At 38.2% G+C, this 8,029-nt stretch overlaps 1 long non-coding RNA gene across 1 annotated transcript; it reads right to left on the reverse strand.

Moving 5' to 3' along the window:
• Positions 1-566: 566 nt before the first annotated feature.
• On the reverse strand, positions 567-7,225 carry LOC112623435. Its single transcript, XR_003119136.1, has 2 exons — positions 7,142-7,225; positions 567-1,810 (listed from the first exon to the last, which is right to left on the reverse strand). It is a non-coding gene; the product is annotated as an uncharacterized LOC112623435 (long non-coding RNA).
• Between the last annotated feature and the right edge of the window lie 804 nt (positions 7,226-8,029).

Consider the following 8,029-nt stretch of genomic DNA (forward strand, 5'->3'; position numbering starts at 1 on the left):
TGGCTAACATGGTGAAACCTCGTCTCCACTAAAAATACAAAAAAATTAGCTGGACGTGGTGATACATGCCTGTAATCCCAGCTGCTGAGGTAGGAGAATCACTTGAACCCGGGAGGTGGAGGTTGCAGTGAGCCAAGATCATGCCACTGTACTCCAGCCTGGCGACAGAGCAAGACTCTGTCTCAAAAAAAAAAAAAAAAAAAAAAAAAAAAAAAAAAAAAAAAGTACACAATAGAGTTCCACAAATTATGCCAAATTCTCTATCTCCCTTGCTGATATTACCATATTGATTAGATCTTCCTGCCCCTCTAAAGTGTTAACGCTTTGCTCTATTCCTCTTTTTATCCTTGCAACATTGTAGAAATCCCACAAAAGCAGCTTCTGTTTCTTCTGTGAAATGCTGAGGTCTTGCATTTTTAGTTCTCTTTGTACTTTACTGGCATTCTTCATTCAAAGCTCTCATTCTGCTCTGGCATCTTTATTCCTGTGCTTAGAAAATCTACCAAACCTTGGATCAGGTATGATGCTCAACTGCAGACAACAAAGAACACCCAAGTCAAAATGGCTTGAAGAATAGGACATTTATTATCTAGCACAACAAGAACTCCAGAGATAGGTAATTCTGCTGCTCATTTCAAGAAATCAAGAGATAGGTATTTCCGCTCTGCTTTTTCCTCAATCTAGTCTCCTTAGGCTAATCCCGCACATGATCCCAAGATGTTCTATCATATTCATCACATGCAGGCATGACCCTGGCCTGCAGGAAAGGGAAACTTTTTCTTCTTGTAGAAGACCTTTTCCCCCATTTCTTCAGCAGACGCCTCTCACATCTCATTGGTCAGGATTGCACCAGAGAAGTAGGGCAAAGTATGAACATTTCAGAGGGTTAGGGGGGTATCAATCAATGTGGTAATATCAGCAAGACAGATATGTATGGGCATTTGCCTAAATCAGTTACTGGTGAGGGGAACTGGACACCAGGATTAGAGCAATCCTGACTGACTACTGGGGCTGGAAGCAGCTTCCTCTGAGGCATATGGAGGATGAATCGTTGAACAAATTTAGGATTATTAGCAAAGGCAGTGTGAATGGGGGAGGGGGGAGGACAGTGGAGGGTTGGATAAAGGAAACGGTTTTGGGGTGGGCAACCATCAGAGTCTATAAAACATTCTGTCTGCCTTTATTAGTTTCCATTCCTTTTGAATCTGATAAATATTATAATCCTAGGAACAGTTCTTTTTCCTGGCATAGTCTAGATCGTGTCTCTAACTGGGATTCAGTTCCCACTTTATTTCCAGTGTTCAGGAAACTTACAAATTTCTTTTTGTAATTTCTTAAGAGCCATGACATAGAAAAACCAGGAAATTGGAAAATGAAATTAGATTACTTTCATGCCAAAATCTGTCTATTCATCTGGTTATCTGTCTACCTCTGTCTATCTCTAATTTGTTTTCTGCATAGGATTTAAAAGAATTCAGTTAGGCACAGGGTGAAGTCATCCAGGTTGATTTATAAATGTGCTATGAGAGCACCAGATTATCTACAACGCTGTGTAGGTTTTGAAGAATGATTCATTATTTGGGCTGACTGGAAATATATTAGTACATGGAGAAATATGCCTTTGGGTTTCTTGAGATTTTGGCATTGTTCATAGCGTATTGACATGACTGTGTTTCCATTCTTCGCAGAGCTTTGGAGCTAGTAGATGGAAGACATGTGGTTCGAGAGTCCCAGGAATTTCCACTGCACTGTGGGGATTCCCAGTTCTTCCACACCACCAGTGAGGCGCTTGGTTCCTTACTTCTAGAGTCTGGAATATTTAAAAAGGTAATGCTTCATTTCTAATGTTTGACTCCCGAGAATAAACCCTTCAAAGAGTTAAAGCACTGTAAGATAGCCTAAGAAACACATACTTAAAAGTAATGGTATATATTATATATCATAAATTATATATATCATATATGTCATATATATCATATGTAATATATGTTCTATAATATGTATTCTGTAATTTTCTATATAATTATATTTAACAATATAATAATATAAAGTAATTTATTATATAATCTATTTTTATATAGTTATTATATATATCATATATAACATTATATATCAAAGCACCATGATAATACAGAATGAGCTTGGCTGGGCCTGGTGGCTCACACCTGTAATCTCAGCACTTTGGGAGGCTGAGGCAGGCAGATCACTTGAGGTCAGGAGTTTGAGACCAGCCTGACCAACATGATGAAACCCTGACTCTACTAAAAACAAACAAACAAACAAAAATACAAAAAAATTAGCTGGGTGTGGTGGTGGGCACCTGTAATCGCATGTACTCAGGAGGCTGGGGCAGGAGAATTGCTTAAACCCAGGAGGTGGAGGTTGTGCAAGCCGAGATCATGCCACTACACTCCAGCCTGAGTGACAGAGTGAGACTGTCTCAAAAAAAAAAAAAAAAAAAAAAAAAAGAATGAGTTTAATGAATGAACTTGACTCTGCTTTTTGCTGCCTTCAGGTGTCTTATTCCTTCTTGTAGGTGCCTTTTGCCCACCCTTTTTTCTTTTATATGAACTAGGCTTTAACTTGAAGGCATAGAGTAATATGACATCGATATTTGGAATTAATTGTTCTTTCCTTTAAGAAGCATTTATGCTTTTTTCTACTGTAAGGCATTCTGAGTTATTTTATCAATAGTTACTTCTTAATATCTAGATGCTTGTACAGAAAGTTCTGACTTAATTATATTGCCTTAAAAGAAAAGTTTTCTCCAAGGTGGGAGATAGAGGAATGTACTAATGAAGGAATTAACTGCATTCCTTCACTTGTGGAAAGATATTACTCATGCACTTACTTGTCTGCAGGATGGGAAAGTAGAATGGTATCTTTAGTCACAGGGTGAGTGAGAGCTAGTTTCACTGCCAGGCCTGAAGGTTGTATAATACATTTCTTGTTATAACTTATTATAAGATCAATGAGGGTTAATAACGAAATGTATTTGTCATGAAAGAAATGCTTTCCTCCATCCCAAAAGACATTTGCTTTAGTAACACCGTATATTAAGAGTTTAAAAAATGACTTCGTGTGAGATAGAAAGAGTACTGGAGATTAGCTGCACAACAGTGTGAATGTACTTAAACTATTGTTAAGTGTAGTTAATATATTGATCTGTATAGTTCTGTAGAGTTAAAAATGGTTAAGATGGTAGATTTTGTTACATGTATTTTACCACAATTAAAAAATGTTAAAGCTTACTTAGTGATGGAAAGCAGTAAAAAGGACATGAAGAGATTATTAGCTTATATTTAGAACGTGAAAAAAGTAGGTAGTGAAATTCAATACGGAATGCTTTCTAGATCAAAGTAGCATAATATCAGTAAGGGTACCAGAAATATAAAACATTTTATAAGATATTGAGTTTAAAAATCAAATTTAAATTTAAAAAATTAAGTAAGCTGGCTTACTGTTCTTTATACTTACTTTCAAATTGGTTTCACATTTTATTCTTTTCTCTTTATAAGAAATAATTTATAACTGGGGGGGGAAAAAAAAAAACCCTAATAAACCCAGCCATTGATCCTAGCCAGAGTTTCAAGTTGTTTCCTATATTTGTCCTTTAGTAAGTACGCCTTTTATAATACAAAACAAAAATAGTTATTTGAGCATAATGCAATTATATATCCTATAATATTTGCTGAAGTCCAGGAAACAATTCGTGACAGTGTTCAGAATTGAGGCAAAAAATAAGTTCCTTGATGTAGGTGGCAAGGAAGGGTCTGCTGTGGCCTCCTCCCTTGCAGAAAGCTCTGGGCATTGGGCTGCCACAGCCCCAAGGCCAAGCCAAACAGGTCAGGGAAGGGAGGAGGCCAGTTGGTATACCTGGGAGAGGCAGAGACTTGAAGCCACAGATTAACTGGGATCCCAGTGTAGGGATGGAGCCAGAGCAGGGAGAAGAAGGGCAGGAACTTGAGAGAGCAAGGAGAGGCAGAGTGTGGTTCAGGCGACACTGTCTCTAAGTGTCACTGGAATGGGTTCAGCCAGGCACTGTCTCTACTCTCTACTCGCTGTACCACACCCGCCGCCTCAGAGAGGCTCAAAATCTCTACAACAGAAGAATTGGTTCTGGGATCCACGTATGATCTGCCTGTTGTCTCCCTCTCTCACCTTCTCCATCATCCCTTCTCCCCTCTCTCTTTTCACCCTTGATCTCTTAATCTTTCTCCCTCTGCATATCATACCAGGGCTGGGAGGAGGCAAGAGGCAGTACAACAGCCTTTCTCTTCCCCACTGATGTGTTTTAAACTCTGTCTCTTGAGATCATAGCTGAGAGGTTTACTGAACCATTAGCTCAGGAGTGCAAGACCCCACCTACCCACCCACACACACACCCCACTACCACCACCCTGGCCAATATTACTGGGAAACAAATGTCGACTCTATTTAGATTCTGCATGCTTTAAATTGACAGTGAGTTCTAGGTGCCAGGGGCACCTCCCGTACATTCTAAATTACCCTTCTCTTAATCCACTCTCCCCAGTGAACCTGAGCATTTCCTGCAAGATTCAGCAGATTTGCTGAGGGAATTATAACAAGGACCACCAATGACCTTCTTTCCCAGGCAGAATAAATTATATCTATTTATGCAAACTAACTTTCACATTTTTAATTTGTATTATAGCTAAGCAATTTACATTTTCCAAAACAACCAGAATTTACCCATTTCTGTAACTGTTCCATATGTTCTATGTTATTGTATTCATTTATTATTTTTAACACGTTATGACATTTCTTAAAGTTGACAATACTATATTGAATCTTTCAATTAAATTAGAAAACGTGCAGGTCCGAACCGAGTGCAGTGGTGTTTATAACTAATTGATCACAGCCAGTTACAGATTTCTTTGTTCCTTCTCCAATCCCACTGCTTCACTTGACTAGCTTTAAGAAAAAGACATTTAGTATACCTGCTTGCATAAACGAATACAGATTTATAGTTACAAATACAATACTGCCTCTCAAATTTACACATACAACAACTACAGGAAAAAGTGTAACTACAAATTAGAATATTGCTAGAATTTAAATCTGAAATGAGAAAAATCATCAAGGATTGCATATTTATTTATACAAAACAAGTTTTCCTTTAAGCAATTGCATTAAATATTTAGTTGGCTTTAGCATAGAAGCTATGTTTATTTAAAATATTTATATTTCAAACAGACCATTTTTTCACATGAGAGAAAAGCATAAGAAAGTGGTATCATTAAATAAAGACATATTATGTATTATGTGACAAACATGTGAATTGGATAACTCTTTGCATATAAGAGTGAATTAACATTGTAGATTATTATGTGTTTTTGTATTTATTTTTATATATCTACTTATATGTATTATATTATATTTACTGCTTAACTCATTTTGGAAATGAAAATGTCTTTATTCCACTATGTGGAGTTATTTCCAGGACATGAAGAGATACCCTTTATGAATTAAAGTGTTTATTTAAAAAAAACACGGAACAAGAATATTGAGTAATGTGTTATTAATTAAAATATAGTATCTTCAAAGAGAGCACTTGCCTTAATGAGAATTTCAATGATTTCCAGCATAAGAATATTTTAATCCCCCTTCAATTCTAGTCACTTATTTTCATCTCGAAATTATATGTGACTATAGTGATTATAAATTAAATTGTCATATTTTCAGTTATTCTGGCATCACATTCAAACAAGTAAAATAGAATAAACAGTAATTATTTTATTAATTCAAGCAAAAAAAATTCTTTTGCTTTAACCATTTGGATCTTTTCCTTCTTGGCAGCCTGAATAAAGCTGCTGTTTCCCATTTTCTACTAGTGTGTGTGTGTGCTTTTTAGGAAGAAAAATAAGCCTCTCCTTCCCCCTCAGAACAAAAGTAACTCTAGTCTATAGACTATTGCCGAATCACGGCTGCTTCTTTATAAGTCACTTGTCCGAATCTTAGTTCTTGGTGATGCTTGTCTGCCCCATCATCCAGGAGACATCTGTGAATCTTTAATCTCACTCCTGAGATTGGGATGCTCCCAAATCATCCAAAACAGAGAAGTATCTGCTTTATTCTCAACTATCTCAGAGATGGTTCTAACCACAGTCGTTTTTGACAGCTTGTTTTGTTTTTGTTTTTTTGAGACGGAGTCTCACTCTGTCGCCCAGGCTGGAGTACAGTAGTGTGATCTTGGCTCATTGCAACCTCTGCCTCCCAGGTTCAAATGATTCTCTTGCCTCAGCCTCCCTAGTAGCTGGGATAACAGGCATGTGCCACCACGCCCAACTAGTTTTTTTGTATTTTTAGTAGTGATGGGGTTTCACCATATCGGCCAGGCTGTTCTTGAACTCTTGACCTCAAATAATCCACTTGCCTCAGCCTCCCAAAATGCTGGGGTTACAGGCGTGAGCCACCACACCAGGCCTTAACAGCATTTTTCATTGCCCAATTAATCTTATAATTGTAGAGGTAGTATGTTTGCCAATTTCTAGCCTGGCTATTCTAATTTAGTCAATAAGCAGAGCAATTCAGTTCAACAAACGTTGGTTGAGGTAGCGGAGAGAAAAAACCATTTTCTAATCCTTTCATTTTCCATGTTTCCCAGGTAGGTGGCCACATTGAGAGGTGATCTATCCCTCTGTTTCATTTCTCTTCTCCCTCCTGTTATTTCCTCTTCTCTCTCTTTATACCTGTTCCACAAAAGTCCACTGGTGTTTCTCCCAATGCCCAATCCCCAATCTCACCTTATTTCTTAGACTAAACCGAAGCCAAAATATAAAGCATTTAAGGGACCTCAGACTCATTGACCTCACCCCACACCTGCCCCATCACCTGGGCCACATGTCATGACTCCTCCACTGTTGGGCTGGCCTAGGACATAATACATCAACATTATCACTGGGCGCCCACATTGTGTCTCAAGTCGCTTATGCTGCTAATCTCACCGAGCACAGTTCTGAAATCATTCTACAAGACGTAAGACCTCCCCAGATCTTGAAGTCCAACCCACAACCCTGAGGACTAGGACATTTACTAACTGTTTTAGTCTATTTTCTGTTGCTTATTAAAGAATACCTAAAACGGAGTCATTTATAAGAAAAAGGAATTCATTTCTTACAATTCTGGAGGCTACATCTAAGGTTGAGGGGCCACATCTGGTGAGAGCCTTCTTACTGGTGGGGACTCCCAGGGCAGTACAGAGTATTACTTGGAGAGGTGACTGAACATGCTAATGTGCTAGCTCAGGTCTCTGCCTTTTCTTTTAATGCCACCGGTTCCCCTCCCATGATAATTTATTAACCCATTAACTCATTAGTTCATTAATCCATGAATGAATTAGTCCATTCGTAAGGGCAGAGTCCTCATGACCCAATCATCTCTTAAAGGCCCCACCTCTCAATATTGCCACATTGGGGTTTAAATTTCCACATGCGTTTTGTAGGGGACAAATATTTAAACCAAGGTTAGAAATTCTCCATAGTGACTTACTTAAAGGACTTACTAGTGTCATCCATCTGGACACCCCAGCACTTCTATTGGGATGTCATTTCAAATAACTTGTGCCATCTGGTGTGATTAGAGATTGCTGGGCCCTTGGACCTACTTTGTCCCAAATCTCTGCTTTCATCAGCAGTCAGATCTTGCCATCATGTCACCCCACCCCACTCTGGAACCTGTTCTATCCATGTGGGTAGATCTAGTACCTAGCTTAAATCTCTCCACCTTTCCATAGTGTCTGCATGGTAGGAGTCCCTCTGTGCTCTATCAGTGCTGATCGAAAAAGTCAAATACACTTAGGGGAAAAAATGGAAAATAGAGAGCAATGTATATAGCATGTTATATTTTGTGCAAAAGAGTGGGGGAATAGTGTGTGTATACATGTATATATGTAATGCATTAAACTATGGAAGTATACATTAAAAACTAATAATAATTATATGTGGTAAGGTGATAAGGGTGGGGGAAATAAATGTAGGAAACACAAGCCTTTTACTGTGTACTTTTT

The sequence above is a fragment of the Theropithecus gelada genome, chromosome 4 (genome assembly GCF_003255815.1).
Source record: "Theropithecus gelada isolate Dixy chromosome 4, Tgel_1.0, whole genome shotgun sequence".
Classification (NCBI taxonomy): Eukaryota; Metazoa; Chordata; class Mammalia; order Primates; family Cercopithecidae; genus Theropithecus; species Theropithecus gelada.